The sequence below is a fragment of the Fukomys damarensis genome, unplaced genomic scaffold (genome assembly GCF_012274545.1).
Source record: "Fukomys damarensis isolate Sample0158 unplaced genomic scaffold, DMR_v1.0_HiC HiC_scaffold_7, whole genome shotgun sequence".
NCBI classification, from domain to species: domain Eukaryota; kingdom Metazoa; phylum Chordata; class Mammalia; order Rodentia; family Bathyergidae; genus Fukomys; species Fukomys damarensis.
Window position 1 is genome coordinate 11,770,980 of NW_022900919.1, and position 12,708 is coordinate 11,783,687.

The window sequence follows — 12,708 nt, forward strand, 5'->3', positions numbered from 1 at the left end:
CCCTCCCTCCCCCCTCCTCTCCCCCCGATATTTTCCTTTCTGGCCAACATGAAACAAATGTTTTTTTCCCAGCATATGTTCCCTGTCAGAATGTGCTATTTACTGAAGACTCTACAACCTTGAGCCAAGTAAACCTTTCTTCCTCATGAGTAGATTATTTCAGATATTTTCTCACAGTGATGGAAAAGTTCCAAATACACAATTCTTGGAGGAGAAAATCACCAAGGTACTTGTCTAAATGAACAAGGGACTCAACTATGGCTGTAACTATTCAGGGGAAGTCAGCAGAGACATAACAAGGAAATCTCAAAATACCACTGTGGCATTACTAAAATGTACCAATAAATGTAATGAGTGAAAAAAATTATCAAAAATATACCACTGTGATATGGCTTCCATATTTAAATATTGGTCATTTTTTGAGTTGCTATTGTCATTTTTATAGGCTGATTATTTTGAAAACCTTTATTCTTAGCTCTAGAGGTCTTGATGAACTTTATAATACCCTGTGGTTAATGGTATACTATTGAGTGAACAGAGCCGTTTCAGCAAGAATTTTATATCAGTTATATGAATGCTTCTCTCAATGGTTATATTTACCAGACTAGTATGATGTTAATTCAAATAAGAAAATTTTGATAAAATGAGTTGGATATATATATACTTTATGTATTTAACCAAAAATATTTTAACCAAAATTCATCAATATTTTGTACTTCATACATTTTTATGTTCATTTAGAAGAAAATATAATTTTGTGTAATTCCAAATGCAAAAAACAAGGTAGATAAGAGGAAAAGAGGCAGATAAAGATTAATCTTGACAAAATTTTGATTTCTCATTGATTTAAATATGTTGAAGTATCTTTCAGTTTTAACTGAATTTCCAATTGATTTGCATGTAACTAGTAGGAGTCTTGGTTACCACAGGATCCCACAGCTAGAGTCATTTTAATTAAGTTAAGAGGTTATTAAGAGGTTAATAACAATTTTAGGCTAAGAGTGAAATTACTGCATCCCATGGCAAACTCTTCATGTGTTTTCTTTCATTTAGATGATGACAGGAAGAAATTGAATCTTGTCCATGGATTTTAAAAATCTTATCCCTAGAATGACTTCAAATATAAATTCAAAGACTTGAGCAAAAAGGAATGAAAAGTAAATAACGTAGAAGTCAAAATAATTCATTCTCAGTTGAGAGGTTCCTGAAAATTTCTGAAACACCACTAAGTTTTTTTAAAAAAGGCAAATGAAAAAAATGTTCCACCTTGACAAAGTTTATAGAATATTGAAGTAAATCAGTTTGTTTCTTCGATTTTTAACACCTAATATAAAATTATTTAAAGACAAAACACGAAAAATATCCAAAATAATATAATATATGTAATCAGTCTATAAAACTTAGAACTATACTAATTAAAATTGAGAATGATAAGAAAATATATCACCAAGTAGTTTAAAAGTTAGTTATTCAAGATGTGTGTATATTAGAAAACCACTTAAAAATAAAGACAGGAAATAATAAAGCAACAGTTCATATAGTGGAAGGGATACAGATACAGATGGGATGATAGCAACTAAGATTATTTGATAATTATTCCATGGCATATCATGTTCTAGTCCTTTTAATTAAAATGTTACAATAATAATTTTGTTATATTGTGCTTGAAAAACCAGTTTTCATTAAAATGTAATAAGAATAATCTTATTTAATTTTATAAAATTACAATAACACAATGATAAAAGAAATGAGATTTCCTATAAATTTACTATCTAGTTTTAAATATAAATCAACATTAACTTTTTTTGGGGGTGTGTGCCAGGGGTCAAACTCAGGACCTTGCATTGTAAGGCAGGCAGTGGCACCACTGAGCTAAATCCCTGGTCCAACATGAACTTTTGAACATGTCATTTCCTCCAAAATTTTCTATGAAAGTGGCTCATCAGTATATGTCAATCATATCATGTAAAAATTTTAACTGAATATTTTGCCTAACAATATCATAAGCACATGTCCTTCTTATTAAATTTTTTTTCTGTAATGCCATTTTGAATCTCAAAAACATTCTGATTTGCAGAGGCATGACTACCTAAATAATCTCTTGGTACCCATCCTAAGTTATCACATTTAAGTCTAGCAATTCCCAATTTAAAAAATAATTTCCCTGTGTCTGACTCAAATATACTTGCTGCCCTTCACATCCCTCTAATTTCCTAGAAGAGAGCATCCATATGCAAGCTCCTTGGCCAGTACTGTGTCCATGTCTGAACCAGCTATTAATTACAGTTGATCATCTGGATTTAGCAGCTACAGGATACCTTCACTTATTCGTGCACAAAAGGAATAAAAGAAGTGGGGGCTTCCTCAATTTATGTATTGACTTGACCATTGAGTAAGTAGTAAGCACAATAGCAAATTGGAGCTAGACAATTAAGAAAGAATTTTATTCTAGAAGTTAAGGAGACAACTAGGGAGCACACGCACACAGCTGGTAAATTAGTCAAAACGTGGGAAAATTAAAGACAATGTACATGATGAAATTTTATTTAAAAAAAGGGTAATGCAGTAATTATATCCACAGAAAAGAAGATTAAAACCGAATAGTGGTATTGAATAGAAATATTATTAAGAGTTTGATTAGAAAAAGGAAACAGAAAAGGGAGGAATAGGAGGTAAATTTACCATTTTGCATGAAACAACCAAAAAAAAAAAAAAAAAAGACCAAGCAAAATAAACAAACACAGTGCTTATCAAAAAGTTAGATGTCAGCCTTATAGTTAAAAATCTGAAATGTCAGTTAAAATTGTTTAAAATTACCACTGAGCTGAGATACAACATGAGATTGCCTAATATACATATAATTGGAGTTGTTGAAGCTTTGCGGGAGAAACAAAATTAATATTTGCATAAATATTTGATGAAACCATAAATCTCCAGATCCAATATTCAATAAAACATATGGATAAAAAATATGAAGAAAAATATACCAAGGAATGTAATCCACGTCTAATTTCTCAAAGCCAGTGCCAAGGTTTGGGTAAATATCTCCAAAAGACCATCTGTTAGATAAATCCAGAGGGGCTGGAACTTTCAGAGGGGGGCTGGTAGAAAGAAGTTAGGTCAGGGGAGCTGTGCCCTTGAATGTGGGTGTGGAACCATGTCCCCTCCTGTCCTTGTAGACATCCTCCTAAGTTTCTAATTAGTTGGCATTGTTCAGGAAAATGGATCTGAAAAAAATAAAGAGTTTCCACAGCATTTTTGTGGATCTGAAAGATGTGTTAGAAATATGCTACGATCAAAATGGCAGGTGCACCAGCTATGTTGCTGGAGAATATGAACTGATGAATTAGTAAAGTATAGGTAGAGACTTGTATGTGTGATCAGGAAGAAATAATGGTCAGATCTGAAGATACAGGCAAGAGGTGTGGATTGAGAATAGCAGGAGGCAGTGGGGAGTGGTGGTCTTCACTCTGAGGCCAAGAGGGTGACTGTTCAGAGACAGGTGCCTTCCAGGGAAAGCAAAGATATTTGTTAATGCTTAAAATGGCACAGACAGTGGTAAACTTTGCCAGATTTCACAGAGTGCACGAAGGAGAGCAGGGAACATAGTAAGATTATTTGCTAAGCAGAGACAAGAAGATCGATCTCTAGTGGAGAAAAACATAGCTGTCTTGGATCCAATATGTGCCTTTGAAGGAGCAGCCCACAGGGATCATTGGAGTGGAGGATTTAGTGCCTTTGTGAAGTTGGCCACAGTGCAGAGGGGCGAAGCATTCTTTGTGGAGAACTCGTGACTTGAGGCCATATTATCTAAGGAGATTTCATGGGCTGCAGTGAGCTTTTAGGCCAAGGCAGTGTTAACTGGGAAGTACAAGTTGGAGCAGGATTTCAAAAGTGAATATCCATCCACTCAGGTTGATATGGTCTCATTGTGCATGTTTGGTTGACACAATGACGTAGACGAAAGACTTGGCTCTCCATACTCTAAACTGATGAAAACACCCAAATTGATGATAATAAGATAATCCACAGAATGAGCCACAGCTATATTTGAGAGGATTTTGCTTTTGATTTTTTGGTAAAAGCTTAGGTTAAAACTGGTTCCATATCATGTGAAGAGGTACTGCTGGCCTGTTGGATAGACCATGCTTGCTATATCCAGGAGAGTGGATACCCTCTATGTTGCCTCTAGAACTTATGGTATCAAGTTCAAACATTAATGGAGATTCCTCTATCAGACGGAAAATTTGAAAGGAGGTTTTGAGGTGACCAGAATGCCTCTCAGTTAACTCAGCTATCTGAGACCTATTAGGGACACGAAAGTTCTATTACATGCTTCTTTCAAGACTGCTGCATTGTGTATTTTGAAAAAGTTAAATGTGTATCTTGGTTATTACCAATAATGTTTCTAAGTCCAAAGAGACTACAGAAGGTTCTGGCAAACTCATGTATTGTGTGATCTTAGTATATGTGGAGAGAGGAATGATTTTGATTTATATCTTGAGCATCTGTGATGTAAGAGATTCTCAGAACTTTTTATACATACAGAATCAACTTCTAAGTAAGAGCTCAGAAATTTATAATAAATGCAAAGATGGGAACTTTTGCTGGTCAGGGAGTCCCTTGCTAAGATGGCTGCCAGACACATGGCAGTGGGTGGAGCTCTGAGTAGTGTCCTTTATTAGGGACATCCTGGCTGAGGGGTGGAAAGCAGAAATGTTCCACTGAGCTCCCTCACATAAGATGCTTAGCACAGACATCTGCAAAGCCTGCAAGCCCCTGTCATTTCCATTTGCTCAATTCTTCATGACTTCCCAAGTTGCCCAGGGCTCTATAAGATGGATGACTACCCCAGCACCAAGGGACCTGGTTAGGCTTTGAGTACAGAGAACGCCACCCTTTCCTGTAGGTAGAATATAGCAGATGGTCAGGGTTTGATTCCATCCTGTCTTAGGGCAGCCACAACAGATTTTCTGAGGTTTTAAGGTGCTAATTCCAAGACAAAAAGCAGGACAGGCAGGGGAAGATGAAAGGTCACAGGCTCAGAGTCTGTGAGAACTTTGTTATGGTTTGTATCTCAAATGTTCCCCAAAAGTTCATATGTTGAAGGCTTGGTCCCAAAATGACAGTATTCAGACATGGAGCTTTTGAGAAGTGATTGGATGATGAACCACATGACTGCTCAGAGCACATAGTAATGAACCCATTGATGGATTTAAAATTTGATGGGCTGCTAGGAGGTGATGGAAACTTAGGTAGTTGATTATTAGGGTATTGTCCTTGGGTGCTATAACTTGTCCTTAGCCCCACCACCCCACCCCTCTCCCCCCTTCCTCCATCATTCTCTTTTTCTCTATCTGTCTCTATCCTAGAAAGAGGTGAGAAGTTTTCATCCAACATATCTTTCTGCCATGATTTTTTGTCTTACCATAGTCCTAAAAATAAAGAAGTCCATAGACCATGGCTGCAACCACTAAAACTAGGAGCTAAAATTTTATTTCATACTTTAGGTTGACTTCTCTCTGGTGTTTTGTCATAGCAACAGAAAGCTGACTAATGCAAGTCTGTATTTCTTGGGGAGCTCAGAATGTAACCAGCAATCCTTTAAGTGATGTATAACAGAAGGCCAATATGTCAGTTTTTGAATTGTAAGTCATTAAGCAGTTATTTGTCATTATAGATGGTTGAGAGACTTCATAAGGCATGAGAAAAGAAAGCAGGGAAACTTTAGTGGTCTGAGTTATAAAAAGATTTCATAACCTATCATGGTGATTTATGCCTATAATCCTAAAACTGCAAGAGGTTAAGGAAGAAAGATTGGGAAAATTTACCAAGATTGTGCTTCAAAACAGAAAGAGAAAAGGACTAGAGATGTAGTTCAGTATAAAAGTCCTAGGTTCAATTTGCAATACTGGGAGAAAAAAAGATTTATTTGGAATGACACCAAAATATAAACCTGAAAAGAAAAACATGATAATTTAGCTTCATCAATTTTTAAACAGATTCTTCAAAATGTGCTATTAGATACCCGAAAAGACAAAGCAGGGACTGAGATAAAAAATATTTGCAAAACAAAAGACTTAAACCTAGAATGTAGGAACAATTTCCAAGCTTCACAATATGAAAGCAATTAAGTCACTTATGATGAACAAATGAGCTGAGAAAACACTTCACAAAAAGGTATACGTGGTACATGAGCATTTACAAATATTCCACATTATTAGTCAACCAAAAACATGGTGAATCACTAGGATACAATCCAATATATACCTCTCAGTTATCAAGAGTTGAAGCAAAAAATGTGGACTGTGTGAGGTATGTGTAAGGATGTGGATGAATTGGAACGTACGTATTCCTGGTAGAAATATAAAATGGTGCAGCCATTTCAGAAAACCGTTTGGCATTTGCTGAGTTACTTACTACGTGATTCAGCTGTTCAATTCATAGATATTTAGTTAAGAGAAATAAATGTAGATGTTCACAAAAAGACATGTATAAATCTTTATAACAGCTTTATTTCTAATAGCCCAAACCTGGAAACAACTCCAATCCATACCTATACAGGATTTTGTTGGTGTATTTTGATTTATTGATAAATCTCAAAGTACTTGTGTTGAGTGAAATGATCCAGAGAAAAAGGACTGAATATGAATAACTTCGTTTCGTTAAATCTCTGAATGATTCAAATTTACCTAAAGTGAAAGAAAGCAAATCCATGCTTGCTTAAGGGTGCAGGATTGGGCACAGAGAGATGGAAGGCGGAAACTCAAAGGAGTAAAAGTAAACCTCTGTAGTTACTGGATGCATTTATAATCTTGATTATGATGTTGTTTTTTATGTGTGAAAAATATATAAAAATATATATTTTTGGAGTCAGTAAAGCATCTATTTCAATTTTAATTTTAGATGTGTGCATGGAAGAATAATTATACTGATGGAAAGATGGAATCCAAAGTATCACAATCCCTGAAGACAAAAAGGAGAGAGTAAGCAAGAAGAGAGGGAAAAGGGACACAGAGAGGGAGACAGGGAGGGGAGGAGAGAAGAGGGAAGGGGGAGATTATCAACTGAATTTAAAGATCAGGGAAGAATTGTTTTGGGTAAATAAACAGATAATAAACACACAGATGATAGGAGATAGATGATAGGTGATAAATAGATTAATGGGAGACAGATAGATGAATTAAACATATAGCTAGTAGATGGACTAGTCCTCTAGCTAAATAAACAGGAGACCATATAGTTAAAACAAACAAACTATTCTCTTTCTCAGCTTTTCGGCCATCACAATACACTCCATAATATAGGAAAGGCCTCATTTTGCAAAATTGCAAAGCCAAGGTGGAGGGGTCAGTGGTCCAGCCTGAGGCTGTAAAGCTCCAGGGAAGTCCATGTCTGAGCCCCTTCAAATTATTTCTTCTGCCCTTGATACAATTGCAAAGGGCTGAGAGGGAATCCCTTCTCTCCCAGCCTTTATGCCCAGAACTTTGTCACTCTCAAAAGACACTTAAGAGCAGACCCATAATTCTCACTTAACCCCTGTACAGATTTAACCGTGGCTGTGCAGGATTGTAACACGAATTTGTTGAAAGTTCAGAATGTTCTCAGCGTATGATACTGCAACTCTGCTGGGAGAGTTTAGTTCATTTTGTGGCACTTCTGTTGCTCTAACAAGATATACAATAGCATTGAGCTACTCATCAGATGATTTCCAGGCACAAAGCATTTTGTGGATCTATTAGGAAGCCACAGGGTCAATGCCTAATGCTTCTGTGGGCTAGGACTCAGGCTTTGCAGTTTCTGATTCTGGACAGGCTTTGAGGGAAAGCATAAGGTTTTTCAATGGTGAAAAAAGTAGGAAGAAATAGCTATGAAATTTAATAAAGGGAAATAGTGCTTATATTAAATCCTCAAAACTCTTATCACTGAATATTACACTTTTCTTGAAAAAGAAAACCCAATATAATTATATGGTGTTTCTTTTTTAATATTATAGGTTAACCCCCCCATAAAACCTAGCCAGAGAGCAGAGAAAACGCTTTTGTGTTAGTCAGCTTTTCATCACTGTGGCTAAATACCTAAAATAAAGAACTTAAAGGAAGAATGTTTCATTGTCGCTCACGGTTTCAGATGGTTCAGTCCATGGTTACATGGCTCCATTGCTATTGGGCCTGTAGTGAGGCAGAGGATTAGGGCTGTAGTGCGTGAAACAAAACTACTCATCTCATGGAGGCCAGAAAACAGAGATAGGAAGGGGCTAGGATCCCAAAGTTCCCAGTGGCATACCACCAACGACCTCACTTCCTCTCATTAAGCTCTATCCCCTAAGGGAATCACCTCTCAATAGTGCTAGGGGCTGACAACCAAGTCATTAGCAGAGAGCTGTTATGGGTTCCAAACTCTAAGGACTTCTAAAGATTTAAATTCTTTAAATGTTAAAATTTGCCTAGGAAGATAAAAAGAGTAAAATTATGAGTTAATGATTAATTATAAGTTTGATGTGTCTGAATAATATAATTAACTATAAGAAAGGTTATTTGCCTGCTAAGAAATAATGTTGTTGTTTTCTTCTTCCTCCCCTGCACCCTTACAAACAGTGAAAATAGTAGAGAAATAGGTAGCTTGATATGGAATTACAGAGCTTTTAGAGGTGTAAAACAAAGAACTGGGATTATATGATTTTTTTTTAAGAAGCAAGAAATTATTACATTATTACAAAATTAAAGACACCAAAAATATCATCCTGGCACTCTTAGAATTGTTCAACTGTCAAGTTAAAAGTCAGGAAGAAAAAGCTTTCTATCCATTTAAAATAAGTCATTCTAATATTGTAAGTGTAGTATCAAGATGGGGTCAAGAGGGTGTTTTTCAGATATACTTAAAGTATATACTTGCCCAATTCAAATTTTGATGAATAAATCTTTACACACTTAATTAAGAAAGGTCATTCTGACTTGTAAATGTGTCTTCAAAGTCACTGTTTATCTCAGGTTATAGCACCATGAAGCATTTCCTCAGGTAGGCTAGTAAGATGATTTACTATTTAAATCTGCAAATATATCCCATATATCCCTTCATTCCATTCTTGTAAAAGAAAAATCAAGATCTACCATTTATCTATGATGTCTCTAAATCCTCTCAAACATTTATATATTCTTACCATTAGTACAGTCCACAGGGTTCAAAAAAATGTTCTTGTTCATAAATAATGAAATAAATATGGTAAGTTCTTTAATTTAGGTTCTCATTTAATTTGTACCATAACTTAGAGATGATTATTGTCCTCTTTCTACAAATAAATTGATGGCATTGGCAAGATAAGTAAATGTACCAGGATTTTAAACCTAGTGGATACTAGAATTATAGCACAAATTCAGATGTTATGATGCTTTTCAATTGCTTCATGCATAGCAATTCATATATTTTGGAAATACTGCATTGGCTCTCAGAGATTTGAAAAAAATGCATTGATCCTATCTAGCATCATGATTTTTTAGAAAAGAGATTGTTACTTTAAATATTGAAAAATGATAAAAGAATTGGTTCTACCACTGAATAAATTATTTTTAGGAATGAACCTGTTTTTTAAATATATGTAGTGATTTTTCCTATTTTCATTTCCACATAAACATAATAATAAAATATTATTACAATTGATACTTGAATAATTGCCATCATTATTCTGTTTAGAATTTTTTGTTTCTGAGAAGCATTCCACAGGAGACTATAGCTATGTTATTTTTTCCCTACTTGAGGTTTGAATTTCAAAAAAGCTCTACATATAACAAATTTAAATAACTTTTGATGAAACTAACTAACTGAAAGGAAATCGTTGAAAGGTACAACTGGATGCAGTAACTTTGACCATAAGGGTGTTGCTAAAATTTGAAGGACTTCTTTGTAGGTCTTATTTGTGATTGTTTCACGAAGTCATCCTATCTTACTGGCAGAATGTCACAAATCAGGAGGCAATGCGTGTGGTTCAGCAATTCTTAAAGCTGTTCACTTAAAGCAACAATACTTTCTACTGTGCATTGTGAATGGAGAACTGAAATGCATGTAGTACCGTTGCATTTAATTAGAAGATTTAGTTGGGCAGACAAGAAAATCCCCTAACCAGAAATAGCGACATGTGGGCTAGTGTTCTAGCCACTAGTAATTGCTTAATGGTACAGAGAATCCCAGTGAAAAGCCCATGAGATATTCGTACTATTAGTATAAACCGAATTCAAAGCTTTGGTTTGCTTGCTTGAGTATTATGTGCACTTACGAGATTAGATTAATAATAGCCCAAACGGGTTCTGTTATGGCAAGTACAATCTTAATGTTTCATGACTTTAACCATATTATTTTAGCAAGTCCCGGGTCTTAAATAAACCTCATTATTACAATCTAAGTGATTTTGAATGAATTGAAACCCATAACAAAAAATGTCTGAGTCTCCCCTTCCATTTCCTCCATTTTGTCTGTGATCCCTGTAGCCCTCACCTGGTTTGCAAACCTTTGAAGTATCTGACAGTCAGTCTATCCTTCACTATACATCTCAGCCAGAAGTACAGTTCTCAGTACACCCACAGTTCTTCCTGTGCACTCAAGCTGAGTCATGTCTTCTCTGTGGACGCCCTTCACTCAGTCTAGGGGAGTCTAGAAGCCAGCTGTTAGGCCTCTAAGTGCCAGATGCGCAGTCCTGTAGCTTTTTCCATCACCGTGGTCACATTTCTTTTCCAGCAGTGCTGAAAAATCTTAGTGACTCAGCAGCATCTTACATCAAATTACAACTCGTAGTTTTATCTGAATAAGCGGTTAGCTTCACCTTTGTCATTACTGGCTAACTCAGTTTCTCTCTCCCTTCTCATTTACTCATGTATCAGGATCCTGTTATAAAATTGCCCAGCCCTGAGGTCCAAGAGTCACCTCTGATCCGTTTCTTCAAGCCCATGTTTTAGGACCTATCCAGTCAAGTACTGAGTGCTGTCTGGTCATGGTTCCCACTGCCCTTTCCTTTCATGCCTTGCTGAGTTCAGTTTAAGCTGTACCACTGTCTGCCTATAGATCTGTAGTTCTTTCTGCAGCAGCTTTTCTGACTTGTCTCCTTTCTATCTGTGTGTGGCTGCAAGTTCCATCTCCCTTAAGAGAAGCAAACTAAAAGCTAGTATTTTGAAACACTCAGGATTAGCAGCACTTTATTACATACAATGCAGTTTGTGTTTTATAATGTAGGTCTCTGCACCTGCAGAGTATATACAAGAAACTCTGCTGTCTCAGTGGGGTGAGCTTGTTCTGGAAGTCACAGCAGAGTGCATGGACCAAAACTTGGGGCTGTGATTACATTGTCTCTTCCAATGCTACATATGACCACCTCCATCTCATTACTTGGCTTCTCAGAAATGGTACAGCCTCATTAGTAAGGTAATCTACACATCATGGATCTATAAAAGGAGCATCCAAGTCTATCATGTGAAGAGTTTACACAAGCCACAGTTAAAAACATATCTCATGTCTGCTAAAAAACATAAAGTTCATGATGAAGATTGTCCAGCAATGGCGAACGATTCAAATAAGTTATATTACATCACTGAATCATATGTATTATTCTCCCAAAGCAGATTTCCTGCCATGAGGAAATATTCATGATAAAATGCTTCAAAATGCTATCATTGTAGTAGTCATATTACTCCTGAGATTTCCCTGAATGTTCAGCACTTTGCCTATGTTCCCTTTTGAAATGTTCATGCAAAAGCAGGAGATGAAATTGCTCAAATCTGGCATTTTTTCACTTGTCTGCATCATTTTAAATTTGAGTGCTAAATTAGTTTATTAATCAGAAAATATTATTTCAAAAAGCTAAATATTAATTCAAGCCCAAACATGATTAAGCATCTCGTTTATATCTTGTCATAGCAATCTTGCAAGTGGCCTCAAAGGATCATTAATCACACTCTGCTTTTATCATTTGTACTCCTCACTAGAATATATGCCCCTTCCTAAAATGCAGGTTTGTTGGAGGAAGAAACCTCCAAATGTTTGTGTTTTAACATGAGTGAGTTTTCCCAAAATGTCAATAGGAAAAAATCATCACAGGCTACCATAATAAAAAAAAAAAAAAAACACATTGATAGCCAGAAAAAAGCTACTATTTTTATAAAAAGTTGTAATTGTTTACAGTAAGAAGTATAAAGCATAAAACTGTCAAATCAGCCAAATATCTCCAAAATCTTGTCTCATTAGCAATGCTGGTATTAATTTATAATAGGAAAGCATGAATAGACATAATATACAAAGCATTTATAAAGTATACAAATAATACACAAATTATAAGGTGGAATACTCCCTCTCAACAAAAGCGACCAAAGCATAAATGCAATCAGCATACCTCAGTTCTTACAATTTATTGCAAAAATCCTGAACAGTCACAAAATGCAACACATATGAGCAGGTATATCTTTCAGAGTCTTATTCATGCACAATATATGTGTATATTTATGGCATACCTAGTAAAGATTATCTTGTACACATCAGAAAAAGAAATCATATATATCTATATATAATATATATGTCATATATGATATATATGTCATGGAGCACTTGATTCTGTTTCCTAAAATACATATTTTTCTATTCAGTGGAGTTTATCATAATTTAATATTCCTCTATTTTAGACACTTTGGTTGTTGCCAAAATATTTTAAGATTATTTTTGCAATTATAT